This window comes from Ixodes scapularis, unplaced genomic scaffold (assembly GCF_016920785.2).
Source record: "Ixodes scapularis isolate PalLabHiFi unplaced genomic scaffold, ASM1692078v2 PGA_scaffold12__126_contigs__length_90152505, whole genome shotgun sequence".
Classification (NCBI taxonomy): Eukaryota; Metazoa; Arthropoda; class Arachnida; order Ixodida; family Ixodidae; genus Ixodes; species Ixodes scapularis.
The window spans coordinates 59,095,568-59,116,425 of NW_024609838.1; the positions used below are offsets into that span (position 1 = coordinate 59,095,568).

The 20,858-nt window shown below is 46.2% G+C and overlaps 1 long non-coding RNA gene across 1 annotated transcript; it reads left to right on the top strand.

The window, feature by feature from the left end:
- The first annotated feature begins 3,245 nt into the window (after positions 1-3,245).
- On the top strand, positions 3,246-6,870 carry LOC115325555. Its single transcript, XR_005716127.3, has 3 exons — positions 3,246-3,469; positions 6,181-6,239; positions 6,789-6,870. It is a non-coding gene; the product is annotated as an uncharacterized LOC115325555 (long non-coding RNA).
- Positions 6,871-20,858: the final 13,988 nt, after the last annotated feature.

Here is a 20,858-nt window from a genome sequence, read left to right on the forward strand (position 1 = left end):
AACAACAAAAAAAGCGTTTTACTGGGATTTTCAGGCCGATCGCTTTGGATTAAACGCTTGACTGATCGGAGATTTCTGGCCCAGAATTTGACGCGGTCCAAACTTATTGGATCATAACAAAACGTACATTGCGTAGCAAGAACACCTTTCCCCGATGGTGAAGAGGTGATTCCCTTGTCAGTCACATGGAACATAATGGGGTTCGACATGTCTTTTTCATCCGTGTAATCTAGTGGCAACATATATGCCCACAATAACGGAATATTGGCACGAATGACTAGGTGAAACAAATAACTGGGGAAAGTGAAAAGTTTAATAGGGGCGAACTTGTGCCCAAAAATAAACAAAAAAAAAAGGGAAACAAGATTAGAGCAGAGCGTCGCGGGCGTCGAAGTCGGTGGAAGAGCAGAGTCGAACGCTGGGGCGAAAACTGACTCTGGCTCGATAACGCGAAGCCCCCTTATGTACACGATGGGGCTTCTGGAATAATCGGCGTAGAAAGTTCGACGCATAGAACAATCAGACCTCGAACAAGCACCGGGATTCTCGAGATTACCAGAACACTAAGTTGCAGGGATAAACAAAAGACACGTCGCCCCAGGAATCGAACTCTGCCTTTTCGCGTGAGAAAGGTAGGATAACCGTTAGGCCACGCGCGCGCTGCCTACTTGGCTCGCTGCGCGCGCGGCAATATCGCCGGTGTCTATGCGCTGCCGAGAGAATATCCATGGTCTGGGCAATTAGGATGTTGAAGATCTCACATTGTATTATGACGAAATGCGCTTCTGGTGATTGGAGCTCTAAAATCACCGTTCTTGCCGGTTCCAGCTGGAGTACCATGGATGGCGGAGATTCCCAGCCGCTTCGCCCAATAAAAGCAATCGGCTGGGCAATAAAATACCCGCAAACAACTCAAAAATGAACACGACGGTACCCTCAGATGCTCATGTTGATCTTGCCATTTTTCGCCCTGAAATAAAAAAAAGCTCTTTTGTCCGAAAAAAACAACAAAAAAACTTTCATTAATTGCGAAGAGCATGTCTCTGACTGCAGCTCGCGGTTGCGCGTGTTGGAAATTGAGGAGACCGTTGCCACCGTCTCCCAGGCTCTACCGCGTCAATAGGCCTTCACTCACGCGACCCCACTTTCTGCGTGTGTGTCTGTTTCGCAGGCGGTACTTCGTCAACCCTAAGCTGGGATTACAATGAAAATTAAGGTGGCTTTGTGAACCAATTGTACATCTATCTTTAATCACGTTATCACGCTCCCTCCCATAACCACGCTCAGAGAGTGGGGCAGCCCGATCGAAAAGACCATCAGGTTTTCTTGATGGACCATCAGAGTTTCTTGATGGTCCATCAGACTTTTCTGATGGTCCATCAGGTTTCCTGATGGACCATCAAAGAAGTCTGATGGCCCATCAGCCCACTCCTGATGGACCATCAGCCCATTCCTGACGGACCATCTGACTTTCCTGATGGACCATTAGATTTCTTTGATGGCCCATCAGGCTTCCTGATGGACCATCAAGAGGGTCTGATGGACCATCAAGAAAGTCTGATGGACCATCAGCCCATTCTTGACGCACCATCCCACTGTCCTGATGGACCGTTAGACTTCTTTGATGGCGCATCAGGCTTCCTGATGCACCATTAAGAAGGTCTGATGGACCATCAAGAAGGTCTGATGGACCATCAAGAAGGTCTGATGGACCATCAAGAAAGTCTGATGAACCATCAGCCCATTCTTGACGCACCATCCGACTGTCCTGATGGACCATCAGATGCGTTTAGATGGTCCGTCAGAAGTTCCTGACGGCGCCTAATGGTCTGTTGGACACTCTTGATGGGCTGTCAGAGGTGGTCTAATGGTCGTCAGAAGTTTTATGTTTCACTTCGGTTCCATCAAAAGCGCCTTATTTCCCGGCCGTCGGGACTTTCTTTGCGCACAATGTTTATCAAAAGTGCTTGATTAATTGTTGCTCGCGGTATTCTGACGGCGCCGTCAGAGGCGTTTAATAACAATTGATATATGGGTCGCGACATATTTGCCAGCATGTGATGAGTCGCGGGCTCGCGAGGTGCTGACACAACTATGTCACGCGATTTGTCTTTACTCACTGAGTCCCCGATTCACCGGCAACTGTGCGTTCGTCTGCAATCACGCACCGTGGAAACCCGTACTCACGGTAGGGTTCATCGTTTCGCATATGCTTCATCTACGCCTTTCATTACCAACGGAAGGTGGACAGACTTTTCGTCGACACATTAATATTTATAGACACGGCACCCCCCGAGCCCCGCAACCGTTGTGCGCATGGGACGGTCGCGGTGGCAATTAAGTTCAGCTTCCAAACAGACCGCGCGGCCATTGCTTTGCTTTACTTTGCTCGAAGGTTAAATAGTCGGAGGAATGCGCCACCGCCTCGCTGAATGAGCGGCCCAAAGTCGAGGAGGCTCCGCAACTTTGCACTCTACAAAATAGGCGATTTGAGGCTATGTCGCGATAAAAAAAGCTGTCGTTGAATCTCGCGTATGATATATGATGGGCCGCAGCCGCGTGGTCAATAGGTTGATGTGATTTTTTTTATTAAGGAAAGGCCTTATATGTCTCGTCGTTCAGACGACCTCAAAAGTTCTTGAGCGGAAACACGTCGAGTCACGAAAGGTGCTAAAACCGGCGACACGAAAGGTAGAAAAACCTGCATTATTCAGTATTCAGCTGCACTAGAACCCTTTTGGACCAGGGCGGTCGTTAACGAAGCAGCTTCAGGGGTTTTAGACTGAATTAAAGTTTTCAACACCACCGCCACCATAATAGATATAATAAAAAAAAAAAAAAAAAACACACAAAAAAAAAAATTTCTTCTTTCGCCCGGGGGAATCGAACCAGCGACCTGCCGTTCCGTATGCCGAAGCGCTACCCCTGCGCCACGGGCGGAGGACTGTCGAGGGTCGCGTAATTTATGTCTTAGTCTTTAATGTATCGGCTACTGCCGACGCATCGGCTACTTGCGGCGCCAGTTTCTTTACACGCAGTGTTGACACTTGACAGATTTCTCTAAAAAATGTTCTCATTCAAGTTCATACGCAGTGTTCGACACTCGACGATCCGTTAATTTTAATGTATACTTTATATTTTGAAAGACGTTCGCCGCTTATATCCGTTCGAGCAACTGCGTCTTCAAAAGCTTCGAATCCAAATCCAAATCCAGTTGTTTCGTGCGCTTTGTTGCCTCGGCTGCCTCACCCTTCCTCGTGGAGTGTTTTCGAGGTTTTAGATATTTCGGTAGGTTTCACTCGATTTTGCGAGAACGGAGAAATAAGCGACGTCCACAGGGCTTTATTTAAAAACTGCAATCCTTCGAATGTGGTCGACTTCGAGCGTAGGACGGCGTACAAGGTGTCTTGGGACGGTGACGCGAACACTCGAGGAGGCTATTACGACGCCGAGATCCTCGAACTGACGGGTGAGTGTGTATTTTTTACCATCACAAAGTGCGACGTAGCCACAAGCAATCGCCGTTTTCTTTCTTTTTTATTGCGACTGTAATTAAAAGTGAATATTGTAGACTGCTTAGATGGGGCACCAAGCTAGGCAGATGAATGCATGGGCTAATACTTCAGTTGAGCGTGTGGACTAAACTGCCTTGCACGTGACATCATATGGCACCCTACAAGCCGCCATTGCTCCTGTGCCTTAAGTCCGCGCTAATTTACTCGTACTCCACCGTTCCGAGTTTCACACACCGAGCGCAGCAACTAAACGAAGCATAGCGTTCAGTAGCGCAACACACCGAAGCTGTCGGCGAGCTGTATGAGCCACTTCCGACCGCAGTTTTACGACGAACCCAGCATCTCGCGGATGCCAAAATTATTTTGAAGATAAAATTAATTAAGGGCTCTGTAAAATGGTGAAATAAAAGGAAAAGCCCCCCCCCCCCCCAAAAAAAAAAAAGAAAAGAAATGCGCGGCGACGTTAGGAAATTTTTACGAATGTTTTAATATTTGTGAAAGGTTTGAAGACTCGCTTCGACCAGATATGCTGAATGTTACTTTGACCGATCTATTTATTGACCATGCATGCTGTTTAGATTCAAATGAAAGACAGCATTCTTGAACTCGCTTGTCAAAACAAGAAACTCTCAAACTTGTCAGATATCTTGGGTTTCCGTCTTCCAGCGCGAGACGGAACCTGTGGATGTGCTACTCCAATACTGGCACACCACCGTTCAATAAATAGCACATTAATTAGTTCTCAGGCGAGACGCATGGACAAACTTTTTCCGCAACGTTTTCGCTTTCCAATCGAACTATCTTTATTCGCAGGGCTGTGCATTCTACAAAGGGCAGCGACCGGACTGTCCTCTCATCTCGACAACTTTTCTGTCGCTGTACCATCATAATGCTACTGTTCGATGGGTAATTCGTTTTCAGGTGAGATTCGGGAACAAACCTTTTCCGTAATGGTCCTGGCTTTAAAATCAAATCATTTTACTCGCTGGGTTAAGCATTCTTCAACTGAAATGAGGCAGCGATCCACTGCACTCCTCGTCTCGGCGACGTTTCTGTCAGCGCGAAGAAATGACTTGCACTTCGAGAAATACTCGGTGCAAAAAGAGCACGCTTGAGTGTCAGTACTTTGGTGGCGCTTCTGTCCATTTAATGAACAGAGCGCCAAACTCTTGCGCTCCGCAGCACAAACTTAGGCGCACAATCGTGGCTGATTCAATGTCAATTCATGCGAGTCATATAATACATGGCTTGCATTGATGTTGCATCAGCTGCCATTGCTTCCTGACCAATTTATTTATTCTTGATCACAAATGTACAGTCGGGACAAAAGTCCCCAGGACGTGCTAGCTGCGGCTGAAACCCATTGCTCTGCCACCTGCCGGCGGGTCGCCTGGTTTCGAGATCACACAAAAGCGCGCGCGCGTCCTACTCTGCCTGCAAACATGTGCGTTTCCTGCTCTTCTGCAGCACAGCACCTAACTAGGAATCGGGCACATGGTACTGCCTCGGAGATAGCGCTGGCGGCTGACGAGCGTCTGCTATACATTCCAAAACTCGAGATACCGCCTGGGGCATTGCGCCGCATTTCGTCGTGTCAGCGCACCTTGGTTTATAACCAGTTCAGCTTATCGCTTAATTGAGCTGCCGTGACTTCTTGCTTTATAGATGCCATGTCAGTAAGCACTATCTTCGAAGTGGTACCACGCGCCCGATTCCGAGTTAGGTGCCGCGCCGCAGCAAAGCGGGAAAGCGCACACGTTGGCAGGTACAATAGGACGCACCTGCGCCCTTCTGTGATCTCGAAACCAGGCGACCCGCCGGCAGATGGCAGAGGAATGCGTTTCAGTCGCAGCTTGCGTGACCTGGAGACTTTTGTCCCCGACTGTACCTACAAGAAACCCAAGAGGAAATGGCAACTGAACTGGCCAGGCGCAAACAGGCAGCTGAAGCATCTGCAAGTTCACACAAAGCTGCTCCTCCCAGGAACGTCAGCCCTTGTGCCCTCTAACGCAAAGCAGTTTTTGTGGAAATTTTGTCACCAGAATATCATTACCTGTCTATGTAATGTGGTACATCCTATTTTTTCTGGGAGTGTCCAAAAGCTAAATCTTAGCGCTAATTAAATTTTTAGATGCGGTTTATGTCAGGACAAAAGCTGAAAGTGACGATGTTGCAAGGCTCTCAAAAGCAGCGCCAGCCACATATGGCTAGCAGCGACCGAAACGGGCACACAACTGACCAATCCAACTGATGCAGAAAGAGAGCTGGTCGTGCACAAAATGTGAGTTTGGAAAGCAGCTTGGGAATCCCAACACTGCGTAATGTCATGTCGAGTCCTTAACATTTATACTTCCTTGGGATTGCTCTCTTTCACCACTCAGTCAAGGCTTTGCAGTTTACCAAGCCTTCTTTATTTCACAAAGGCTTGTAAAGCAGTCGGGAGTGACAAGGAAGACAAAGAATCAACTAATTCACAAAAAAAAAAAGAAAAATAGCACAGGGATCCAGTTTGATGCCGGTAACAATGTGTTGTCATGATTTGTTGATGAGGAATGCCATGCTTTCTGCCTACACCCCTATGTGCGTGAGTAATGCTGCTAGGGGTCACACCGGCAGAGCTGCTAGATACACCTTTCTCTGACTTACCCTGCTCTATCAATAGCAGGACTACCTGCGGCTCGGCTGTTGATGCGGGAGGTGCTGTAGGGCCCTACTGCCTAACACGTGAGTCATTTATGGCCTGACCTCTGGGTACTCGTATGTTTACCGTACTAACAGAACCCATGCTTTAGCATTAAAAAGGTAACTTTTTTAATGAACCTGCAGTATATGAAAGAAGTTTGCTGTGCGGTGATAGAGCCGAACATGTCATATGCAACACATGGCTTATATCTTGCATAGAGGATATTCATTCATAAAGGGTGGAAACAATAATGCTGAGAAAGAAGGCATAAACGGCAAAGAGCTCTCAACTCTACTGTTGTGGCTGCGCTCTGTTGCTGAGCAGAATGACCGAGGAATGTCCTTCCTACGTCATGAATACGTAGCAAGTTCCCCAATGTTGCTAGATTACCTCCCAAATAGGCTCCACATGCATCCACCAGGTGCACATTGAAAGATTGTTTGATTAGCTTTAAAATTAGTTTGCTTGTGCCCTTCAGCAAAGGACTGGTATTTTTGAGGTTATGTTGCAACCTGCAACTCATTAAAGCGATAAAATGAGCGCTGGAATTTGGTTTCTGTATCTCTTTAATGTGAAATTGTTTTTTTCAGTTGCTGACGAGGACATCCTTGCAAAGAATGAGATTGTGGATCCTAGCATCGGCCTCCAGAAAAGGAAGTAATGGTAAAATAGAAAAACTTTTCACTTTCATTCAGTGTATAATATACATTAAAAGAGTTTAGGATAGTGCAGGTGTGGCCAGAGTGACATGGAGTTAGAGCCGCAGACAAAACTACGAAAGTTTAGAGTCGCTGGAAAAAAGAAAGGGGGAGGGGGCTACTTTTAACAAGAAACAATATGGAGGGAACAGTTATTTCCATAGAGGACAAGTATAATGGGCGATAACAACAAATGACACTATGCATCAGAAGGTCCTTTCCACTGCTAAGCAAAAATTAATACACGATTCACTAGCCAGTCACTGCCCCTGACAACTGTTATGCGTATACGGTTGAAAGTCTTTCTAGAACAATAAAGGAAACAGGGTCACTCGACGCATCTATGTGGCAAAAAGCATTCCAGGTGTATATATGTAGTGTGTTGCCAGGCTGCCAAGACTTGTAGCTCTTTCTAAATTCTAGAACCCTTTTCGTCTTGGGGACACGTTTTCCAGGGAGCCGCGAGCTGAAATTGGACCCGCAAAGAGCCGCGTGCGGCTCGCGAGCCTCGCTTTGGCCACTCCTGAGATAATGTAAGCACAGTAGATTGAACCGATTGCAACAAGAAGTCATTAAAACATTATTGTAGCCAGGCTCTTAATTGTAGTTACAGCCAGTGCCTGGAAGACATTCTGTTGTCATGCTCACCTGATGCAACTAAGGGATTATGTAGCTGTTTCATGCAGATGCCATGAAGCTTTGTAGGCCCATCAGCTTCGCAGACGCCCATGAAGATAGGAATTCATGTGTAGTGCTGTCTTAAATTTAAAGGCCTAAATTTCATTAATGTACTTATTTTAGTGCATTTTCAACGCATCTTGGAGTATACGGTACCACTCTACGTCAACGGCTGGTATATGTGAAGCTGTTTCTCGCTTTTGTTTATAACAGATGCATGTCGGGCAAGGTGTGCACGTCAACCAGGAATGCGGGCAACATGCGGAAAGCAGAGTGCGACTCCATGTTTTGCAAGATCACTGCTGCTTCCATAGGGTGAGTGGAAGTGCTTTAGGAGAGGTTGGTGACCGGCACCTTCTCCAACAAGGCAAAGGCAGCGAGGCAAGAGAAGGTGTTTGCCCCGCTCACTCAGCGCAAGGTGCAGGCTCTCTCATTAAGCGAACATTTTTAAAATCTTGATATGAATCTCGCGGAGTCGCGTAAAATATTTCATGCTAAATTCGTATCAACGAAAGCAAAACAAAATTTATATTTTGAAACACAAGTAATGCATGAATGTGCATTTATTTATGGCAGAAAATATCTTGTATGCAATTTACACGATTCTAACACGCCCCCGATAGTAACACACGGTTATAATCAACCCACGAATGTTGAAAAAATGAATTAATGTCGATTCTACTGCGCAGATAAATGTCGATTCTACTTCGCAGATAAAATAATGACGGCTGAACAACATACATTTTGTGGAAAACATTTTATCAAATGCACATACTCGGAAAGTGCCTACACTATGTGCTGTTGAAGCCCTACATCAAAAACTTGCAAGCAAAAATTCGGTTTCTTTCTCTTTCCAACCAAGTTCGCATGTCAACGTGAACCACACCGAAGACACCACCAGCATCACTCGGTTTTTTGTTTTTGCCAACGCAGTTACTTTGTTTTTTAGACGTAACCTTATAGTAAGATCGGTTTTGCTTTTCCAAGGCTGAAACACCATTCCACGAGATCGCAAAAACAAAAAAGCGATTTTGGATTCAGATTGGATTGGATTTTAAACATGTGTTGATGGTGATGGGGCTGGCGACTTTGCACAGTTTTTTTAGCATTTTGTTTAGTTTTGGTTTGTAGGTCCGATTGTAACATGCGTGTAATTTTGAGCTCCAGTTTTTGGGTAATGTGCGGCTGATCCCTGGCAGCAGCAGGCAATCAGCCGCCCAGAGCCTTGAAAGCTTACAGTCGCCGATCGTGGCCTCCTTGCCACTATCAGTTGTGGAGCACACATTCGTATCAGCCGTCGCAGCGCGTAGAGGAATTCGGAACACCCAAGAATTTTCACGTCTTACACAATGCACTTCGGCCGGGGAATTTGTGAATTTGTTTTATTCCAAAATTCGTTCCAGTTAGTATCACCGAGATTTTACTCTAGTAGGTTGTCTGCTAACACCTGGACATGTGATGGGGGTACCCCGCCAAGAATGAGTCAATCATAACAGATAATAACCGTAAATAATCGCACATTTGTATTTTGAACAGATAATTTTATTTTTCGTTCTAAGCAACAAACTCGAGCAAGTGCTCAAAGAGAAGTCAACGGAGAGCTCGATGCGTCGTGGGCTATCCGGCAAAGCTGGCGTGGCTACGAGCTGTGCCGTTCGGGTGCATAGTGGTGGTGTAGACGTGTTACAGCCTAGCCATTTGAAACACCTGTGGGCTTTACGTGGACCAAAGCGGACTAAGCCGTCTAAGCGCCTATGTGTGAGATAAGTAATGTCAAGGTCATCGCGTTCAGGGCGAGATAACTCCAATAGTTGAGTATACCTCCAAACAGCGGCGCTGCTCCGATGTGTAGTGCAGCTACATAGCGGTTTTTGCCATGTCACGACTACGTTCAAGATCCCCAACATTGCTAGATTACCTCCCAACGAAGCTTCAGAGGCCTCCACCAGGTGCACATTGAAAGACTGTTTAATTACCTTTAAATTTAGAGCCAGGCTATGAATGGAAGATCTTTCAAGGAATGTGAAAGATTGTTTTTATATAGAACTGCATTGTTCTTTCTGGTGCTCGTGATGCTATTTTTTTAATTCTGTGGTGTGTCTAAGCTGTTACCACAGCGAGGGATGATAACCAAGTATAAGCAGTTTCCAACGTACATTGTCTACTTATCTACAGTTGTAGCTCCTATTTCTTACAAGGTCACTAGCCTAGCAGTGAGATTTATAGACATGGGCTACCTGTTTTGTGCTTAAAAGAATCTAACAGAAGCCAGGGTGAGCTGTCTATTGGGAGTGGAACATAAATCAGGATACTGCGGTACTTTTGCTTTCATAGTGATCTCTGAACACTGTAAATACTAAGAAACGTTGAAGGTTTGTCAGGTGCCAGCTGCCACTTAATTGCTTATATTTGAGACTAATTTACCCTTGGTCTTCTCAAACTATGACCCTCCAGCCTGTATTTATGACGTTCTATATTGTTTTAAGTCTGAGCTCTGCAAAAAATAATTACCCTGGAATTTCAATATTCCAGGCTGCTTTTGACTACACCTGAGGGAGAAAGGTACCGCCAGGCTGAAAGGGCAGCCCGGCACCAGAAGATACGGCGGTACCTGTCAGAAAAGCTGTCCAATCTCAAGAGAAATCACTACATAGGTATGTGCATCTATACTCTAACTTCCTTAATTAAGTAATATACTATTTTGGGTCTCAAGTTTACAAGCAATTATTTTAAATGATGGTATAGATAAATTATTTAGAGGTTCATATATCTAAATGTTTATGCAAACAACTTTAAAGTAGTCTGTTGATCAGCTGACCACTTGAAAAAGGTTGTGGGTTGCTTGGTCGCTACTGCCATCCCATCAGGCCGTGCTCGCTCACTCTCCAAAAAGTTGCATGGTCACACAATTACAATGAAGCACGTCACTCTTACTGCCCCTTAGTCGTCTCTAGGCCCACTCTGCCGTTTACGTATGTCAATGGTCGTCCTGTGTTTGGACTCATTGCTGATCTCTGAATTGCCCTTGACATGTCCAGGCTCATCCCTTTGCTGCCTGTCCTCCCCCAATGCGTGGTCCTAGAGTGCCTTCATGTGCGCTACGCATAGAGTGATGCCAACTGCCTGTTTCCCTTTCCCACACACTCTTCCACCGCCATTTTGTTTCTCTCATTGTTTCCCCGTGCGCCAGAAAGTGGTCTTTGTGTCCATCGGTAATCCCATCCTAGGGGAAAATGCTAATCCTCCCTCCGTGGGTTCCACAACGCTGCTCCGAAATTCTGAGATAAGGTGCTTGTTTCCGGGAGGGTTATAAGCCCCACGGATTATCGCCGAGGAACAAAATGGCTGCTGGTTTGTCGGCGAGTGGTATTACAAAGGGTGGCATCACCCTAGCAAAGCGCACATGAAGGCTCCCTACGTGGTCCCACCACGGACTGCCCATGCTGTTGCATGTCTGCCTTAGCTTGCACCTCATGTTGTAGCCTTTTTACCCTTTTCTTCATATTAATTTAGCTTAATTTATATATTGCCAATACTTTTGAAATGGAACAGATGTACTATCGCAGCCAATATGAACTGAAACGCCACTGCACGTGGCACGCGATGAGAGTTGTCTCTCAGATTGTTCAGCAAACCTTGGTATGCGTTGAGGTAGAAACAAATCACTTGTGCTCGTTGCACCACTGTGCCGTTCCGTGTCAATTTTCAGCTCATAGTGGCACAATGAGTGCAAGAAGCAACCTGCCTAAACCTCAGCAAACACAGAGGTTCACTGAAAATCCGACAGGTGGCTCTGATAGTACCACACGCCATGCGTCATGGCGCTTCAACTAATATTGGTCACAATAGTACTTCCTCAAATGTTTCTGGTTTTTCTGTACTACCTAGCCATTCCGCCCAGCGAAACAATGTATGATTTCATAACTTCATAATAAAAACATCAAAGCAATGCAGCTTGTTTGACTTTATTCTTATTAGTAGCCGCATTCGCCGTACTCAAATGTCGGGCTGGCGATTACCAGTGTGCAGTGGACAATATAATTAAATTCTAAGTGGGATATGCACCTCGTCATGCTCCAGGCATGGCATAATTAAGTTTCCAGATTTTGCATTCACATATTGTTGTGTTTTTTAAGTTGTGGCCAACTCGAACTGTTTCAAATTAGCCATGAAACCACCATAATCAAACCGTAAAAAAATAGGCGTCTCAAAATACGACAGGTCATTCGACCATCAGACCAAACCAACAGACCATCAGGCCATCAAACCATCAGGCCATCATACCATCAGGCCATCAAACCATCAGGCCAACAGACCATCAAACCATCAGGCCAATAGACCATCAAACCATCAGGCCAACAGACCATCAGGCCATCAAACCATCAGACGTCCCAAAATACGACTCCATCAGACCATCAGACCATCAGGATTTTCCTGATGGTCCTTTCGATAGGGAGGTGATGAAAATAATGCGATTGACAGTTCCGCCACGCTCTTAGCTCACCCGACACTGTTAGTTTTGGAGTTAACGATGTAACGGGGCCATGAAACGAATTTTGGGCTGGAATAAATGCATTTAGATTCGGATTTTATTAATAGCATATCGTTTAGTGATCTAAAAGAAATACGATAGAAGCTCAAAGGCCTGATTTTTTATATGAAAATTTGAAAACAGCGGATAATTTAGTACGACCTTGCGTTCGAAAGCTCTCTGCCTTTTCACTGTGATACATTCGCGGTACTCAAAGCGCGTCACCCGGCCCAAATGCAGATCATACGACACCGGACCTCACTTATTGCCTTCACGCCTACGCTGAAGGTACGGTGGAAGCTATGTGCTTGCCCGACCAATCAGCCGCCTCCCTTTCGTCACCTTACCTCATACACAGCGCGAGGGTATGTGGGAGCGAGCGTTATCACGCGAAACAAGTGTGGCTGGCCCAACGAGCATGTAGTTTCTACAGCACTGCAAGCTCAGGGGTGAACGGGATGGGAAAGAAACTTTTGTCCGAGTTTTGATCGATGGGCTAATCTCCTAGAAGGAGAATATTGGAGTCCGGGTGTACAAACAAGGGTCTAAGCAAGACAGGAGTCCATCCTTTCCGTCTTTTTTAACTGTTTGGTACAATGCCTAATTTGCGAGTTGAAAAGGCAAGTTAAGAAGGAAAAAGTAAAAACAAATGTGTTTCATAATCTCTTTAAATACACACAAGGACGCATAGTACTCCTCGCTCACGAAGGAGATATTTGGAGGAATGGTGCGTGAGTAAAACTGGAGGGGAATTGTTCTGTCATCACCCTCGCTCGATCCTTCCGAGAGAAGATAGTGTACTTGCGCCAAAAGTTTGACCGAGTAACCTTCGTAAGTGATTCTTTTTGAGGCCGTCGAGGCGTGCCTGCCCTGTTCTCTTCCCTCTCTCTAATTTTTCCATCTGTCTCTGCTCGTATTTGCAATCGGTGAGTCTAAAATCTAATGTGGTACCGATTTCTTAGACATGGTGCGAGACGAGGGTGAAGGACGACGGCACGGAGGGCACGTAGCAAGGGCCGTGTTCCAAAACGTACTCGATCGTACTCCAGGGTAAGGGTTTTGTACCCTTGGCGTTCTAAAACCTACCCGCGTCCGCCGATCCGCCGGAGTAACTCGGATCCATTTGGGTAAGATTTGGAACACAGCAAAACAGTCGGCCGAGTAAACTCGAGCTGGCGCGTGACAAAACGTGCTCTGAGAGGCTAGGGCCGGGCAGGAATGATAGACCCGGTCTAGTCCATGGCGATTCCCGGAGCGATCCACCAGTGAGGTTCAGACCAAAACCGGCGGGAATGGACAGTTTTTGTCATACCGGCCAAGGTACAGACGATCCCAGAGTTGTTCCGCAGACAGACTCCGCCTATGATAGCCCATGACCGCTAGCATTAGCAGCGCTTGCGTGCGAAGGACAATCCGCATTTCTGGACACGGACTCAGACTACGAGCTCTGAACGACGGGAGACAGCCAGGGTCGGCGGGCCCCGACAGCCGGCTCTGTAAACAGTGGTACGGTAGACAGCTGTGCTACCTGAGGCTTATACAGTAAACAAATTTTCTGTCTTCTCGCTGTGTTGTTTCAATCCCTGGGTGACGAGCGTAGCACAGACCGATCTGGCGGTGATTATTATCGACTACCCCACTAACTGTAGAGTAAGGAGACAAAAAAGGAGGAGGAGACATGAAGTTCTTAACTCAGGTTGAAGCCTTCTGTCAAAACTAAAAAAGACGATGATGAATTAAACGTCCACCATTGATGAAAAACAGAAAAAAATGGCTATATAAATTTTAAGATAATGTTCGCCCATTTTTGCGTTTCCGTGGTATTAAGAGCACCAGTTAAACTATCTAGCTATTGCATCAAAATAAACAAACTGGGAAAGAATGCGCACAAAGAAAAATATGCACACAAATACGCAGAATACAGCACATTCATAGCCTTTAACACCAACTACATGCGGGCAATTGCATGGGTGTATCATGTTTTCCCCATGTGGAGAACACCTGTGCGCACATCAACCAACCTGGTTCCATGTCTTAACCTAACATGTTGAAGCCCTACAATTGACGGCATGATTACGATACACGTTTTCGCGTGCACACTTACTGTCGTTTAATTAAAAGCAGAGTGCTCCGCTGCCACGGTGGAAGCCCGACCACCTTATCTCTGGATTCGCGTCGAAGGCTTCTAAAACCGCCCTTTTGAGTTCTTGGAAGAAGGGCGAAGTGTTAGTCGTGGGGAATTCAACAAGTGACTTTTGCAGCGGGAGCTTTTTTGCTCCACCCGGTTGTACTTAAGGCATCAACCTTCTGTAATGTGGTCTCCTTCGGCGAAGTTGGCAGTCCACGGTGGTATGTGTTTCCTGATCTTTGCTGGATAAACAGATTTCGGATAATTTTAAAACCAAAACAAAAATCACGATGCGTGAGTAGTACAAAAATAGAGTAAACGAGAATGATTGATGTATCAGTGAGTCGTCACTCCTTCATAAAATAAGAAATTCAGATTTATTTTCGGTAATGTATATTTTGCACACGTGTTCTTTTTTTGCGAATAAACTTATTTTGCCAAAAGTGCTTCGTTTGCTCTCTCGGGACTGGTTCTTTTTGCTCGTTTTTACCTTTTGCGCCTTTAAGAATATGCTTATTGCATCTGAGGACATTTTCGATTAGGCTGCGATTAATGCTTTGGCGCCATGTTAAAGGAATTCGGCTTCTCATTGTGGCGGCGGAAGTGCCGTAGAGTCATGAGCCCTCTTTGTATAACCATATTTCATACTATTTTATTATTCAAGTAAATCACAAGGAGGTTCACCACCTCCCATGAAGTGCAGTTCACAAACCCTAAGTTGAGGGGAAAAGCTTTTTTGTCGAGATGATAGAATTGATAGAATATTCTAAAGCGATATGTACCATGCGATTGGCGACGACGGAACGGCGGGGCACAGACGCGGATATCGGTGGTCCCAGTTGGTGGTTCCGATGAGTCCATATCGCTGGCAACCCCATACATAACATGTGCAAGCAAGCCGCAAAATATCAACTCTAAGGTATGTACCTTGTTATACGTCTATTGTTTTTTTACTTTGCATATAAAGCACCGGAATTGCGCGTTGTCCAAATCACTAAGGTTCACAAGACCTTGAGCAAATCGAAAACACCTAATCTAGCCGATTTTAATATGTTTTTAATATTAAGGCAGTGGAATTATCAGACTTTACATGAACGTGTTCTTGAAATGTCGATGAACCAGTGGTAGTAAGGATCCAACATTGACCATTATTGTCATGTCATCGTGTTAACGCGGCAAACTACTCTTTCATTTTTGTTATCACAAGTCCTGTGATCTGTTTCACCTGTATATATTCATGGTTGCTGCAATAAACGCAGGATTCTTGGCCACTCCCGACTGAGTATCTGGTTGTCTTAAATGGTGTCACAAGTGCGGCCCGCTCCTACGGAATGCCGCAATTAGTAGGAACGGGCGTTTCAGCAGCAGCAGCGGCGGAAACAGCGCCGACATCGATATTGCAGCAGCAACGAAAGCAGCGCTGACCTCGCCATCGCAGCAGCAGCCGCCGTCACGTCGGCATGGCAAGACTCAAGCCTCCGAAGCCGTTCGACTTTCACTACGCCGCGGACTGGCCCGCCTGAATGGAGGAGTTTGACAACTATAGAATAGCATCCGGTCTACACAAAACACTCGTAGAAGTTCATGTAAGAACGCTTCTATCTACGATGGGCCGAAAGTCGCGGGGTATTCTTCTATCAGTAGGCGCGAAAGACGAAGACTTTGAAAAAGGTTAGCCTGATCAAGTCAAGGTTTTAAGGGTATTTAATCCGCACACAGAACACAGCATACGAGAGTGCTTGTTTTAACCAGCGCCAAAAGCAACCGGGAGAAACAGAAGACCAATTTAGGACGGAGCTGCACAAGCTTGCAGAACGCTGCGACTTTAGAGACGAAAAAATGTCTGACAGGATACCGATTCGTAGTCAATATATTGGACCAAACTCTCTTGGAGAAGTTTCAAAAAGATCTAAAACTAGCGTAACACATAGTTCTCTCGAAAGCTTGTACGAGCAAAACCGTGAATAAACAAGAAGCTGAACTAACAGGGCAAACTATGGAAACTTAGAAACAGGTGTTGCGTTCGTCAGGCAGAAAAAGACAGTGGGAAAGAGCGACAGTTCCGCTACTCCAAAGGCCGTAAGCGAAAAAGAAGTTTTACTGTCTTTACGCAGGTCCGCTGCATTCTAGGACAAGTTCTCCCGACGAACGACAAAACTGCCATCTTCGTCAAAAGCTGGGCCACTTCGAAAAAGCGGGCCAAATTTAAAAGCACGACGCGTGTCGCATAAAAAAGGACAACGGCAGGAAACTAGACGGTATCGCCGCACCTCGTAACGAACATTTTTAGGGTACATTGGAGCAATCGCCGAATACGTTATCTGCACCATTCGTGACAGTGCAGATAAATGGCCAAGAACTTCGAACGAATGTCGACGCAGGGGCAGAAATAACGGTCGTCGGCGAATGCTTTATTGGCGTCCTTTGAAGACCGAGTGGTGCAAGCATTTGCATTATCAGAAAGTTTCAAGCAAACATTACGTGGAAGGATAGTCACTCACGCCATACTACACCTCGTTCGAAAGTTTCTTGGGGTCCCCGCCGTGAAGGCCTTGGCAATTGTTCGCTTTGTGGACGAAATGGAAGTTGTCAAAGACATCGCAGCCAAGTTTCGGAAACTGTCCAAAGGCTTAGGATCCCTGCCTGCAGAACACACGATACGCTTCGTACCGGATGCTGTTCCGGTCGCCGTGTCTACTCCCCGCCGGATTCCCATACCAATGAAGGAGAGGTAAAGAAAAGACTAGACAAGTTAGAGTTAGAAGGAATGATCCGAACGGTTAAAGATCCAACATGGTGGTACGCCCCAATCGTGCCGGTCCAGAAAGCTTTACGTGCCGACAGAATCTGCGTCGACCAGAGACACCTAAACAAATTTGTACGATGGGAGCGCAACCAGCTTCTAACGGTAAAGGATATCAGGGCAGCTTCCAAAAAGCCCGCCTCTTTTCAATGCTGGACGCAAGTTCTGGATTTTACTAGGTCTACCTTTCAGGTGCAAGTCTAGAGCTCACCACTTTTATAACGTCACTTGGGAGGTATTGCTGCCTCAGGCTACTTTTAAGCGTGACTTCAGCTTCGGAAATTTTCCGAAGAAAATTCGCGGAAGTCTTAGGAGGTGACTTGGACTACATAGATGACATCTTGGTGTATGGAACGAACAAGGTTAAACATGACAGTCGCCTGCACAAGGTGCTCAAAAGGCTACATACGCAAAAAGTCGTTAAAGTTCGGTTTCTTCTGGGCATAGTAAACCACTTTGCAAGGTTTCTTCCTGATGCCGCATCTATGTCAGCGCCTCTTCGCAGTCTTCGAAGCACAGACAATGACTGGTCGTGGGGTCCCCAACAAGGACGGGTGTTCGCCAAAATCAAGGACACCTTACGCTTGAAAACTGCCTCGTACGCTACAACCCAAGATATCCGACGATCACCTCTGCAGACGCTTCATCGTACGGCCTCGGCACCGTAATTCTCCAGGACCAGCCATCGGGGGAGCAACGCCTTCTGACTTACTCCTCCAAGTCACTGGCAAAGACGGAAGAGCGGTACTCCCAGATAAAGAAGGAAGCAGAACATTTTGTCGAGTTAGTCGAGTTTCTGAAAGGTCTTATTTTCTTCTTCGAGACCAATCATAAACCTCTTCTTTTGCTGCTCGGTCGCGACCCGCTTGACTCCTTACCACCAAGAATTCACAGGTTTCAAATGCGCCTCATGAAGTACTCCTACATCTTTACGCACGTCCTGTGTAAAACCATTGCCCCTTCAGATACACTGTCAAGAGCAAGAAGCAGCATGTCAGCACCATCAGAGGGAATAGTGGCAGAAGAAGACGTCTCGGCGCACGTCGACGCCCTCATCCGAGGAGCGCCAACATCGGATAGCCTTATAGGCCGTATACGCTGGGAGCAGAAGAACGACGAAGAGTGTTCACCGCTACTTGAAGCCTGCCGACATGGATTACAAGACAGACACAGATTACCAGAGCTACTCAAGCAGTACTGGTAACAACGATGCAGCATCACGGTTTGCCACGACGTCAGGCTAAAGGACACCAGATTATCATCCCAAGAAGTCTCCGCAAGGAGATGTTCCATAGTCTCCTTGAAGGCCATCAAGGCATTGTTCGCTGCAGGGAAAACGCCAACGAGTCGTTCTGGTGGCCGAGGCTTAGCACAGACATAACTAGAGTTGTGTCCGACTGTCGAGAGTGGGACACCGAACGCGTACATATTTCAGGACCGTATCCCATCGAAAATAATGGAACTTCCATGAGAGAAACTTGGTGTCGACCCGTATGAACAAAATGAAACAAAGTACCTTGCTGTTGTCAATAGTCGCTTCAGGTACCCAGAGGTGTCCTCGATGGACCGAGGCACGTTATCTGTGGTGGTCATACAACGCTTGAAAATCATCTTCGCAAGGCACGGAACTTCGAGAACCGTGGTTTCGGACGGCGGGCCACAGTTTTCCTCGTTTTCTTTCCAATACTTCGCAAGAGTATGCGGGCTCACACACGTGAGGTCCAGCCCTCGGTACCCGGAACCAAATGGTGGAGCTGAGTGAATAGTAAGGACGCTCAAGCCCGTCTTGAAGAATGCTGAAGACCCTTATCTTGCTCTGCTAAGCTACAGGACTGCCTCAGGCCCTACAGGCTTTAGTCCCGGACAGCTTCTTATGAGCCGACAATTGTGCTCAAGAGTGCATTGCGCTCCATCCTTGCTCAAGCCTCGCGTGGTAAACTATTCTTGAAAGAAGAGGGACGAAGAGTATAGGCAGAAGCAGAAAATGTACTTTGACTGGCGTTATGCTGCTAAATCTCTGCCTAGTATTTATGCAGGCAACCAGGTGTGGCTGAGAGACAGAGGTGCTGCGGGAACTATTCTTCGCCCCTCGGACGCACTAAGGTCTTGCGGGGTTATGACCAGGGGAGAAGCCTTTTGCAGGAACCGTCGTCAGCTGTTCCTTCTGCCGGACGAAGACGGCGATTCTCGTCCAGCACCAGAGCCTCCACAACCCGGAGGACCTGGGGGCACGACGAAAGATGACGCAAGCAAAAACGAGGTGACCATGTCATCAAGCAAGCCTGGCGTGAACGATTATCCGACTGCCCCACCAACGCGATCAGGCCGTGTTAAAAAGGCACCGGAGCGATAGAGCGTTATTGACAAACTCCTTAGTGATGCTTATGTTTCGCCTCGTTTTGTAAAAGGGGGAGACATGTTATCGTGATAACCCTCCGGGCTACTCTTTTGTTTTTGTTATCACAAGTCATGTGATCTGTTTCATCTGTATATATTCATGGTTGCACCGATAAACGGGCAGTTCTTGGTCACTCTCGAATGGCTGTCTAGTTGTTGAAAAGCCACTGTTACAGACAAGTTAATTTTTCATTTCATGCGAGTCCTCATCAAATGTGGGAATGCCGATGGTGCTGACAGGCTAAAGTTGACCATTTGATACCATCGTTCATTCAAAGGTAGCAAGCCAAGGGTGGTAAAAGGCCAATATTTACCGCTTTATGAGAGTATTCATCAAATTTATGCAAGCAAATAGAACTAACAGGCGAAGATTGCGCATTTTATAACAGTGTTCATCTAATATTTGAACGCCAAAAAGAACTGACAGTCCAAGATTGCCCATTTTAAGCCGCTGTACCTCCAACACTAGTTGGACAGTGAATACGCTGGGTGGTCACTGAAGGTTTTATATCGAGACAGACAATATTGGGAAGAAATTGGCTAAACTGCACCTTTATTGGATTGTTTTTTTCTAGTCATCTTTCAATAATTGCCCAACACCATGCAACTCCTGGATATCTTCGTTTGTCACGTGACTTCAAACGCGAGAGTTGTGGGGTCGCAGGCTTAAAGAAGACTACCTTTTCCAGATTTGAGCCACTTTACATCAGCGCCGAACCTTGTCACCACTCATCTAAACCTTCGCCACACCAATATGCAGACCGCCGTCAAAGCCAGCTTTTGGTGACTCAGCACCGTATTTGCAGCATTGCCGGTTTCTATCTCTGCTAGTAGGAGAAAGATCAGAATCGCAGAATTCTGAACAATACCGGAGGCTAAGGCTTAGACATTACCATCTTCGCTCATCTTTCGTTCACTTGACAGCCGCTCAGAATCTTGTCGACACGCGTCGAACTGTTCACCACGTCAATATACAGACTTCCACGAAACCCAGCTTTCGGCGAATCAGCACCACGTGCCACGTGCCTCCGCTCTTTATTTATTAGTTTATTTGTTTATTTATTTATTTATTCAAGGTACCTCGACGCACCTACGGCATTATAGCGAGAGGAGGGGGGGGGGGGGTGCGAGTACAAATGAGCACTGGTTGGAAAACGAAGGCACGTGACATGAACGAGCAAAACAGATTTCCATTATTTACATAGTTCTTGAAGAGAGGCAAAGCAAAGAAGACTTCAAAAACAATTTGAAAGGTCACTAATCAATATTCTTTTGAACCACAAGAATGTAGGCGCTGTATTCATTGACTTTCGGCTAGCGAGTTCAAGCCGCATGTTGTGGAAGAAAAAAAAGGTCTTGAACACTTCCGTTTTTTATATAAAAAAATCAGTTAAAATAAAATAGACTAAACTTATGCCCGTCCAA